Consider the following 12,375-nt stretch of genomic DNA (forward strand, 5'->3'; position numbering starts at 1 on the left):
AACAAATTATTGTAGATGGAGCTTTAGTTAGCTGAGAATAATTTTGATGTTGCCAACAAGATCTTTATGGGGAAGCCAGAGTACAGAACTAATATTTGAAATGCTCTCCCACCCTGACCCAGTGAGAGGATGTCCTTGTGCATGTCAGTTGTTTTTCCACACCTGATAGCTTAGAATTGTAGATCTGCAGGAAGACGGTGACATTTGTCATCCAGCAAAGGCTTCATATTGAGCTTCCCACTAAAAATAATGCAATGAAATGGTGACAAGTGAAAGGATCCAAACTCGGCACCTCCTCATGGTAATTTGAGTTTCATCTTTTTTGCCACAGGAGTGTGATTTCGGTCTTTTGGCTTCCCATCTTTACCTTCCTTTCCTTTGTTCCTGTATCTTGCTTTCTATTATATGACTGTGTGTACCTTGGAAGCTTAAATGATAGAAAACAGTACAGTGACTGCATCATTCTTCCCCTCACCCCTGTTTCTTTGCATGTTTACAGATGTCTGGAGCTTCCTCTTTCAAAAGTACTGCGTGACACAGAGCTCTGTAAGCATTTCCTGATTTATGTTACAAATAAGATGTTAATTATAATATTTATTTAAATTAAACCATTTGTATGCACATAGGGTACTTTCAAAACCATTTTGTTCACAAAATTGCTGCTATCATTTATTACTACATGAATATTAATTGTTTTAATTAAATTGCAGTAATATGAACGTTACAGACCATAAGGAATAACACACAATGCATTCATCAGTTAATTGCAAAGGGGAATGGAGGGAGCATCAAGACTGTGCTATAACCAGTGGGAAGACAGTTATTCAATGGGTTAAGGTCTATGTGTACCCGTCAGATATGTAAACACCTCATGCCTCCAACAGACCCTGTAAATTTAGGTTCAACTTGACAAATATACGCTCAGGAGTGTACATTATTGTATTAATATTTTCATAATTTAAAAGAAATAAATCAGAATTTCCAAACAAGCAGTGTTAAGGGCATGCAAATCCAGAACAAGGGGAAAAAACATCCCCATTCTAAGCAGGCCACAGCTCTATGAAGACAAAATGCCTAAAGTGGGACAAGCAGGCAGCTCTTGGCTGAGCTCAAAGCTCCCTGAAATTCCTGGGGAACAGTATTTTAAGCCTTGACATTTTAAACAGACGAGCATTTCCCTCAGCCCATCCTCTCTGCCTTTTCCCCAGTGCTCACATATCTTTTTAAATACCCATTACTTGGATGCTGTGGTCACACAGCATCAATTTCAAAGCTTTGCTTCCATGCACAGAACTAAGCAGCCACAGGAGCAAGGCTTTGAAGAAACAGAAGAGACAAACGGCTGAGTTCACACAGCCTTGAAGCACTGAGCAGCAAGGAAGGACAAGGGAAGGGGAAACTCGAGGCTGACGTCAGAACCAGCATTATAGACCTCCCTTATAAAGGCCCTTGCTTTTCTTCAGAGGGTGAGATACAGGGCTGACCCTGGTCCAGTCCTGGGATCCTTGGTCCAGTTGCACTTAGAGCTTGACAAGGCTTCTCTTCAGAGAGCAGGGAACTGATGATCATCTGATCATCAGGACTGCCAGGATGCTTGGGGATGGGAGCACTTGCCCTGTGAGGAGCAGCTGAAGGAAGGCCGCTTCTTCAGCCTGGAGAAAAGGTGCCTTCAAGGGGACCCAATAGCACTCCCCTGGTACCTAAGAGGTGGTTACCAGGAAGATGGAACCAAACCCTTTATAGAGGTGTATGACGACAGCAAGACAACAATGGTCATACATTAAAATGGGAGTTTCTGACTTCAAATATAGGAAAATAAAAATCTCAATAAGGAAAACTAAACATTGGAACAAGTTACCCAGGTGTTGTGGAAAAAGCCTGGGCAACCTGCTGTGAATTCAGTGCTGGCCCCACTTCACCCAGGGAGTTTGACTAGGAGACCTCCAGCATCCTTTTCAGCCTGAATGAGCCTATGAGTCTGTGTGGCTTTTATGACTAGAGCTACACCAGAGGAATAAAGCCTCAGGGTGTGTGTTCTAATGCAAATTAGTCTTGCTCTGGAAAAGCCCTGAAGTCTCAAGAGCTAATTTATAACATTCCACAGCATTGTGAAATAATATGTGTAAGATAAACTCAGGCTGTGTCTATTCTGTACATTATATGTGCTACTCTAGATAAGAACTTAGAAAGATAAAACCCTATCTTTAGTCAGTAATGATTTTATGGCAATATTTATTATTTCAGAGTTTTGCTGCAAGTCCTTGCTAAGACTTCTAGTTTTGCAAATCTAGCTATAGCTTTCTAACTCAGTCGTACCTTTACAAAACCCAAAATCAGTATTTCTTAATGGACAGAGTTATTTTAGATGCCACGATTCTGTGGAGATATGAGCTCTTCAGATCCAGGTTGAACAGAGCCACAAATTAATTTTATTCATATTTTGAATAACTATAATCCAGAAATAATTAAAGGTTTATTTTCAGCCGACCATGTCAGAATAGTGATCCAACAAACCTGACTTTCAGCTTAAGGTCTCTGCTATGCCATACTGGGACTTCAAGGGGACTGAACGTTTCCTATTATTGACACCTCATATGATGCCCTGCATAAACCGTATAAGGATTTGCTCTTTATTAATTATGGACAAAAATAAGGCCAGGACTTCTGTTCACATGTATCAGGAGTTTTGTTCTTGGTAATATTTGTTTGCTTTTATTTCTACATGTAGTGACACTAAAATGTAACAAACAAAATCTTAAGAGGTGAGGAAGATATCACCATGGCTTATTTCCACTTTGTGACATATAGCACAAAAACGTATTTGAGAACAAAGTGGATCTGGAGCTATGGATCTTACACAAGTTCTGTGATGTGGACCCAATATGGCACCAAATACCCTGTGAAATGCACTTGTCTGATTTCCTTCTTGTTCAGGACAATTGAATTCAAATGGGAAGAAATGCAGAAAACAGCCATTAGATCAATTAAGAAAAGGTAGGCTTTAGAGACTAGGAGCTCAGCTTTCAACGTGGAGTTGAGAGAAGACAGGATTTTTCTCTCTAAATATATTAGAGGTTGACAGCAGGAGGAGGGAAGACCTATTAAAGCCAAGGAACGACACTAACATGAGAACAAATGGGTATGTGGTATGACTCAGTTTAGGCTGGGAGTTAGAGGAATATTTACAGGAATGGCCTTTCAGTATGAGTAATGAAGAGGCAAATAACTTGCGCAGCTTTAAGATAAAGCTTTATTAACTTTATGACACAATTTCTGGTGATGGCACGTATCCAGGAGTTCCCTTCAGCCTTATGAAATGTGTTAACAAGACATATCTACTCAGACAATGTTCCTCCTCCATGATTGCTATCTAAGGATAAATTTAGGATGGGGAGACATTCTCTTCCATGTGACTAGCAGAGCAATCTTGCATCTTAGATCAAGAGAGAACATTGCATAATTTGTTCATGCCTCCTTTGCTTAGAACAGAACATCCTTTTACTTTAAAATCTTGGCTCCCCAGAAGATTATAGGAATTTTGTCACTGATCACAGTAAAAGACAACTGTATTTTTATGTTACAAACCAGTATTTTATGGCTAATGATATGGCTGCTCAAAGTTAAATGAAGGCAAACACTGGAAAAGTCAACCTCCTAAATCACAGGAGTAATTGTCAGAGAAAAAAACATGAAAACCTCTCTATTCCTTGTTACTTCTTGCTTGCTTCTTACCAAGCTTCGGAGGAATGAAAAAAAAAACAAAAAACCCAAAACCAAAATGACCCATAAAGATAATAATCAACAGTGCTTGGGGTAAAGGACATTTTATTCAAGGGAACAGTGTCTAGATACCTATAATTCGAAGATAATATGCAGTGATAACATTAAATCAAAAAAATAGTTTTGACACAAAACAACATACTCCTTAAAAGAAGAGCTGAAATTGCTGTTGCGAAATAAGTATGTGGCCCCCCCCCCCCACATCTCATAAAAGCATATTATAAACTAGTGTGAAATCAGATTAATAAAAATTCGACGATGAAATGAAAGACTAACAAATTCTTAAAGAAAAGAACATCACACACAGGAATGAGGCTTAAAAAAAAACATGAAAAGCAGGACAAATGAAAAAAGAGAGGTTATATACAGGTTGTGAAGTAGCCAGCAACTGTGTACTGTGTATATTATGGTTGCAGCTGTAGTATAAAACCCCTTTGCACTCTCAACATAATCTGTTTAAATTATGGATTTGCAACCCTAAGATTTCCTGTTGCCATGACAGCATGAAATAGTTGTTGCCCATCATTATGGATCATGTGTTTTAGGAATTTGATTATATTGCTGTAGTATGTAGGTTACTTGGAAAACACCTTGCTGCTTTTCAATTTATTTAATTTTTAGGGAGATAGGGCTTATGGATTCTTTCAAAAGGCACAATTATGAAGGGAGAAACATCAGAAATATAGCAGGTTCTGCTCTCAACAAAATTAATCTTTCTATGAGTACAAATACTGTACTGGATACCTAATTAACATAAACCATAGTGCTATAAAATTCTGCAAATCTACACCAGAGATCAGGCTTTGCTAATCTGGAATGATGGTTCTGTGACCAATGGAAACATGAAACATTTTCAGCACATATAACCCTTTCTATACCTGAATGCTATAGTACTAATAACTAAGTGCACTGCAATATTTAAGGTATCAATTAACCTTGGAAAGGGATGGGCTTATGTTTGTATCAAGATATCCCCATGCTGTGAAAGTTCTTGGCTTTGTTTATTTTGGTGGGACTTTTTTTTTTTTTTTTCCCTTCCTGACTTACATGGTACAGCAGAGGGGAAGTAGGTGCGGGTCTTATTGAATTCCTTGCTGTTTGCAAAGATTCAGTCTTCTAAGCCTCAAGTAGAGTAAACCAGAGGAGACAACACCTCTGGCAAGAAGATGGACAGACAGAATATCCTCTACTCACAGTTTTGGAGCAACTTCACACTTCTGATTGAACTCTTAAAATACTTTTATGATTAATAAAAACATAGGTGCTTTATTTTTGAACAATACAAGCAAATACATCCTCAGTTTGCAGAGGATTACCATTAGGAGTGCTCACCCCCAGGCTGAAGCACAACAAAGGTCCCTGCAAGGTCTCCAAGGGCAGGTGGCCACTGGAACACTGCTGGGAGCAAAGAAGCCAGCTAGCTCTGACATGAGCATGTCTGCTTTTCTGCTGTTGCCTGTAGCAGAATGATAGCAAAATACAGCAAAATTTCTTTGGTTTCCTTCCAGCCCATGCAGCATATAAAATCATACCATCTTTCTGAGAGGCATCACAACAATGTAGTCTGTATCTCAGAAAACAAATTTTCATGATTAGCCGTTTGCCAAACAGGAAAATGAATATGAGGTTCTGTTAGGGTGCCATCAGTGGGATAATGAACTTGGGCAAATACATCACGATCTTGTGTCACAGCATCAGCTAACAGGATTAATGGGCTGATTTTATCCCCTTTGGTCTTATTTCAAACTCCTACGTGTGATTATTGTAAATAGCTTAGTGTTTTTTTAAGCAGAGTGAAACAGGTATATTTGTGTACCCATAAGCCTCGGCCTCTCTGTCAGATAAGGTATGGACAAGCTCTTTTTCGGGCAACACAGATTTTTCTGTATTGAAGAGGAGCAGTGGAGAAGAAAACATGAGCAACATTTGCTTCTTAATTTTTTCTATCATTAAACATGGCATATAACTGAAAAGATAAAAAACATGATAATGAGTTTGGAAAATGCAAGAAATTATCTTTAAATTTGAGGTGAATTGCTGAATTAATGTGAAGAACTGAGCTGTGTATAAGTTTATATATATATATATAGATGTATATTTATGGCATCCAACTGCCTCTGCTAAAGATTATCAAATATATTTATGATGTGTGAAAAGCAAAGTTAAGCCTCACAGTAAAACACAGCTAAAGGTATAAACTACTAAACTGAAATATTCAGGAATATGCAGAAATTCAGTTGGTTACATTAATAAACTGTTATAATGCTTCCTTGCACTATTTTGGCCTGTAACAATTAGCACTATCCCCAGCAATTCCCAAGCCTGGCTTGGATGCTGTACGCTCCAGGGAGCGCTCCCACAGGCAGCAGGCTCACAGACATTTCGTGTCCCAGCTCTGGGCACAGGGCATGCTGTGCCAGTGCCTCTGGGCCCATGAATGTTCCTGGGCACATTTAGTTGACCCATATATGGAGTCTACAGCATCTGACACACACGTGGCGTGGCAGGGATGATAAATAATGATGATGTTGTGAGAGCAAACAAGCAGCTTGCCTCAAAAGCATTTACTGGCTTATATCAAGTGCTAAGCTCTAGTGTTATTTGATAGAATTTGGATGACTTAAAGGTGACTATATTCCTAAATGTCTCTGCGTATGGGTTTACAGTTTATTATATGTACGTTTTTATAGTTTATTATATCTGCCTCCCTGTAAAGGGCCCTTTATTTTACCACCATCTGCTGCATGATCACACCCTGCATTCTTGTGAGCGCAGCCAGTGGCACGATAACAATCCAATGATATAAAAGAAACCAAACAGTAGTAAAAGCCAATTCTTTCAATGGTTTTAAGCAGTATTAACAACATTAAACTGTTCCACTTCCCAACAATTTCCAGGAGCTGTATGCACATTGCTGTGTAAGTAAAACACCTTTCGACAGGCCGCCTTTGTTCAGCCATCAAAATTCAAATGTCAGTGATCGCCCTGTCAACCAGAAGAAGCTATATCTTGAAGCCAGATGCAACATTAACCCCACCTCTGTGGGTATTTGGAATTTCCTACCCCACTTTCTTGAGAATCGGTATGTATCTGCAAGTTTACAAGCACATAAATACGCTTAAAAGTGGGCAGGGTTGGGGTTTTTTGGGGGGAGGGGTTGGTAGAGGGATTTGTATGCTTTGTTAAACCAGAGTCTACTTTATTTCAGCATTTTCCTTCCCTTTTCTCAACAGAGCTGCTCTGTGAACAATCCTGTGAAGCTTGTATGAAGCAGAGCTGCAAGAAGTTGCAGAAGGAGGTAGGGAGCCTCTGCAGCTATGTGAAGAGCCCAGGGCTTTGTCACAGATGATTAGGACAAAGTATAAAAGCTGCTGATTGCAGAATGGGTCACCTTAGTTGTCTAGATCGAGGGAAACTGAGTCAAGGCTCTTTGGCCAGGCTTCCCTGTGGACTGGCAACAGCAGCCTATCTCCTCTAGAAACCTCATTTAGCTGCTGGTGGTCAGCTGGAAAGCATCCCAGAAAACTCCTTGTTATATAGTGATTAATGTCTAGCAAATCACTGTTTTTCCTGATCTGAGCCTGGACTGGGCTGGCTAACGAGGCATTGACACAGATGAGTACATAACTGCCTGAGAAAAGTAGCCTCCTTCATAACAAGCTGACTCTGAATGCACCTGCCTCTTCTACCTTTCATTAAACTTGCCAGTTTACTAATGTTCAAAAAGCTGCATTTTCTCTTCCTCAGTTAACTATTTCATTTCAGGATGTTAGCCCAACTGTAATCTTGTGGTCCAGTTTTGCATACTGTAGTAACATGGGATTTATTTTGCTTTAACAAGTCCCTCTGCGTTACGCTTGAAGCAAATACATTTCTTAGCTTTCCCAGAACCCATAATAGAGATCCCTATAAACATGACAGGACTTGCTGACAGAGAAAGCTATTCAGAGGACATGCTCAGAGCAAATGCATGCAGCAAAACATCTAACGCATCCAAAAGGAATTACAACACAGAGGGCACCTCAGCATGTTTATCCTTTCATGGAGTGCTAGTAATTTGTGTTTTCTTACTTCAGTAGTCTAACAGTTCTTTGCAAGTGTGCAAGGACAAGCCAGATTTCTATTATGTGGCATATATAATTCACATGAAATGTAAAAAAAAAAATAAATATCAGACATAGCCTTTCCAAAATTCTTTATTTCAGTAATTTGTCTGAGCCTATGTATGGGTCTACCAGAAAATTCAACTTACAGACATAGAAGGTGGTATTTATATTTAAAGTATAATATGCAGGCCAGTCATGCTTATTTGACCATAAATGCATTTTTACTTTCATGACTGGAACAAGCTGATGAAGGAAGTTTTACATACTTTATTAGCAATTACCCTGGACACATAGTACTAGTATGCATCAGAACAAGCAGTCTCCAAGAATACAATGGAATTCAACAACCTGAAATGAAGTATGACAGAACAGGCCTGGCTCTCCGAGGTGGTGGAGCTAGCAGGAAAATATGTCTATAAGCCACTTCTGGGTTATGAAGACCAAGAATGTCTATGAACAGGAATGCGTCACCCCCACTCTCCAAAGAACCAAGCCTTAGGTACCACCCCAGAGTGCTTGTTTAATTAGAACAGCCAAAGAAAGGCAGAAGGAGAGGTTGAGATTTGGCCTACAATTTGGTAGACTTATCCTCATAGCTCAGAGATATCTCTTAGCTCTATAGCTTTCACAATGGAAGATGAAATAAAAAAGCCATTCAGTCGGGAGATTCTGTACATTTTCCAGTGAGATTCAAAACACTGAAGTTCTGTCTCTTCAGATTCTGCAATCTCTGTATAAAATGTAGGAACTGAGTTTTTCAGTCTTGCTGTGTAGTCATGATTCTGCTTTTTTTCCTGCCTAGAGTCTTATAAATTCATCCATGTAATGAGCTCCCCAGACTCGTCCTATTTATTACAATACTTACAAATCAGAAAACCACCTTTAGAACACTTTCTTTTGATAGATGCCAACCATTTCAGTAGCATCTGTCTACTAGCAAACAAGGATGAAAACATGCAGTCTATGGTGGAGCCTGGGTGTTTTCGGCAGAATTTTAAAGGAATGTTTTCCTGTCCCATCCCAGTATTGATGCCAATCCTACACTTAAAGAAATAGGTCAGCAAGAGCTGCATTGCCTGGGGTCCTTATTATCCTTCTGCTGCAGTGAAATGGAAGCTGTCTTCAAACGCTGAAAAAGAAGATAGAAAATTCTGTTCAAATAGATCTAAATTTAAAAGCTAACATTACAGATCTTGGTACAGCACAGAAAAGAAGCTGACTTGCAGCTGACCTCTCTCAGTCCCAGGCACCCTCTTTCTCCAGGGTTTTGGTATCCATGTCAGTACAGACCATCACAGATAAACACAAGGATAGGCAGAGAAATTTGAAGAAGTTTTCAAGGAGTTCAAACAACTGTCCTGTTTTCTAGGGAACAGCAGCAGTCTGGTGCATACAGGTACTATTTTGCATTACTGTGCTCTGGGCTTTTCTGTCTGTCTGTAAGTTTTGACTCTTAATGGTATTTCCTCCCCCATGAATAACACTGGTGTAAATTCAGGGGCAAAGAGTTGAGCTGCCGAGCAGAGAGGATCAGAGAGCATGCTGGTTTCTCAAATATATGACAGTAAGACATGAGGCAAAGGGTTCTCACAAAGGTCTCAGGCAAGACAGAGGTAGGTAAGGAGTAATTCTGCTGGGGCACTGTCCTGAGCATGAGAAGATGGAAGAGATAGATGTTACCACTATCAGGAGCAGAGAGAGACAGCCAACAGCAACCAGTTTGCTACCTCCTGAGTGGTCCAGTGGCACACAGCAGCAGGCCTGAAGGGTGTTAATCAAAGGACATGGTTGTGACATTGAGAGGAGCTCACTCGGCTCATAAAACTGACTAAGCTTCTGGAGCACAAACCTAGACATCTGCTGCCCATTCAAATTCCACACTGCTGCGTAAATTGCAGAGGTATACAGTTAAGACTGAGAAAGTAAAAGTAAAATCAAAATTGCCCAAGTCTTAAGGTCCAATGCAATATATTTTAGTTTATACTTTAGCATACTTTTGCCTGCTTTGGCATTAAAGTAATGAATTCTTGTCAGTGGATATTTTGTTGAACTAGGTAACAGGCTACTTCTTTCACTTCACTGGCAGAGCCAGTGCTGGACTGATATAAAGTCAGACATCTGCATGCTTGGCTATTAAATCTACAGGGTCTTATTCCTAACTATACCCCAGAAAAGCATGACAGAATGACCTATAAAAACAAACAAAGAAATTATAGCCATTCTTGTAAAGGCTAGGGAGGGAAAAATACACCCCAGAAAAACCCCAACACTGAAAAGGCAAAGTGACTTTCCCTTGGAGGTAATCTGTCTATACAGGAAAACTCAGTGGTATGGTTCTGCAGTTTCACATTTCACCTAAACACAGAAAAGGAGCGAGCTTATTTCTCAGCCTTTATGTGAGCTAAACTCTCAACTAGACTGCAAAGCTTATAGTACAGAGCTACAAACAGAAAGAACTGTTTGTCTGCTGGAGTGGTGCCAGATTCAGTCGCTGGTGTCCTGCATGTTTTCCCACATTTCTCTCCGCCATTGCAGAATCCATCTGAGAGTAGAGTGCTGAGGCTCTAAGCAATAGTCCCCAGAACCCATTTCTGAATGGGGTATGGAAATAGTGTTTTCTCAAAAAGATGGCATTTCTGTCACTCCTGTGTCACATCTAGTAGAACAATGCTTTCATTGATTTATAGCAACAAAGCGACTGCTTTTTCAGAGCATGACATTTACTATTATCTCTTTGCAAAGCACAACAATCTCAGGGCAAGGGAAAGAAGACTTGGATATTGATTAAAACAAACTTGATTCATTAAAAATACTGCTGACATTTCCACTGATCTGTGGTACTCTTTTCCTTCACATTAAACAATGTAGTCATTTAAAGCTTTTAAGGTCACGGTTCTACAAACACACTGTGTTTAAGGTACATGCCATTTACCCATTCCTTAGCCTAAAGAAGAAAAAAAAAAAAAAAAAAAAAAAGGAAGAAAAAAAAAAAAGAAAAGAAAAAAGGGAAGAGGAATCAAGTAAGGGTTGGGTGCCACAGCTTGCATTGCTTCCCCTGCTCCAGAGCTGAGCTTCCCTCTGAAGGAGGAGGAGAAAAAGATTTACCAGTTAGACACATGTAACTACTTCACACACAGACTCCTTCATTAAGTAAAGTAATGGCAAGACTTCACACTGTTAGGACTACCTTTTTATTCATCCCTGATGTCACTTTAAAATCACCATTACAGAAGAAGGTCCAGCAAAGCGCAGCCAGCACCCGCACGCTCCAGAACAAAACCTTTAAGGCAGAGCTCCTGTGAGTCCAGCTCCTAGCACCCACCAGCAGCCTCATCTGCCAGCAGTTCAGCTCTCCAGCAGCATATGACTGTACCCTGTTCCCTGCTGAAAGTAAGATTTAAGATTTTTATGATTTAACAGTACAGTTCCTACAGTTTTGGTACACAGCATGGAACTGTTTAATTCACTCTTTGTTTTACAATTAAAGTGGGAGAACGTATTTCTACAGAATTTCCAATATCCAGTAGCGTTACTGCCTCAAGAAATGTTACTAACAGCCCAAATGTGGCAACGTTTGCCAGGAACATCACTCAGTGCTCTGAAATGCCAAGCCTGTATCAATTGTTTGACTTCAGTTCTAAGGGATGGCATTCTCTCCCCGGAGGAAGACAAATTTCTCCATTAGGCAGTGGTCCTGGAGAGTGAGAGAAACCAGTCTCTCACTAGGGAAGCTGCCTCATAGCTCACAATCCTGTCACAAAAGGCTGAAAGGCAGGTATATGCTTGTAACTATCTAAAGGAAACATAATCTCTGGAAATTTTTGGCTCTGGAAAAATCAATAGTTAAGCATTCAGTTGACTGTGGAAGAATGTTGTCATTTTATCAGCCCAAGACTTTTTCTCAACATAATTTTTTATCTAGGCTTTTCTTTCATGTAGGCTTTTCTGTTTGCATCACTGAGACAAGTGACTTAGTCTCAATGCATATACCTGCAATTGTGTTGGAATTTGTCCCTGAGCCTTCTTCTGACTTCTTGGGGACAACTGGATATTCTAAAGCCTTTTTGAAGGTCAGGGAAAAGTTATGGTAATCCCCTGCTTTTTCATTTGTCTGTATATTGACTAATGTAAATATCCTGAATACTGAGACAAAATGGTCTCAAAGAGGCCCTAACGAGGTGAGAATGAAGTAAGTCTCCTGTCTTGATCATTCTCCAAACAAGAGGGCAGATTCTAATTTCATCTTAAGCCTTTGCTAAATAATAAAACCTGAAAGACCAGGAGCATTATTTTTACACTGTGAGAGGCTGATAAAAGGCTAGAATCAGAAACAAAAGAGAAAATCTAACCAAGATGGAATTTGCTCTCATGACACAGAATGATGTTTGCCTTTTGATAAGTGCATGTGATATTTGTTTGCTTGTTGACCAGACCCCCATGTGCCCAGGTGTGTATTTTGGAAGCAGAAGCAGTGCAGCTCACCAGTCAC

The 12,375-nt window shown here is 39.9% G+C and overlaps 1 long non-coding RNA gene across 1 annotated transcript; it reads left to right on the plus strand.

Moving 5' to 3' along the window:
- The first annotated feature begins 502 nt into the window (after window positions 1–502).
- LOC129784754 (uncharacterized) lies at window positions 503–10,676 on the plus strand. Its single transcript, XR_008747824.1, has 3 exons — window positions 503–546; window positions 6,678–6,862; window positions 7,014–10,676. It is a non-coding gene; the product is annotated as an uncharacterized LOC129784754 (long non-coding RNA).
- Window positions 10,677–12,375: the final 1,699 nt, after the last annotated feature.

Source organism: Falco peregrinus, chromosome 6, assembly GCF_023634155.1.
Source record: "Falco peregrinus isolate bFalPer1 chromosome 6, bFalPer1.pri, whole genome shotgun sequence".
In the NCBI taxonomy this organism is placed as follows: Eukaryota; Metazoa; Chordata; class Aves; order Falconiformes; family Falconidae; genus Falco; species Falco peregrinus.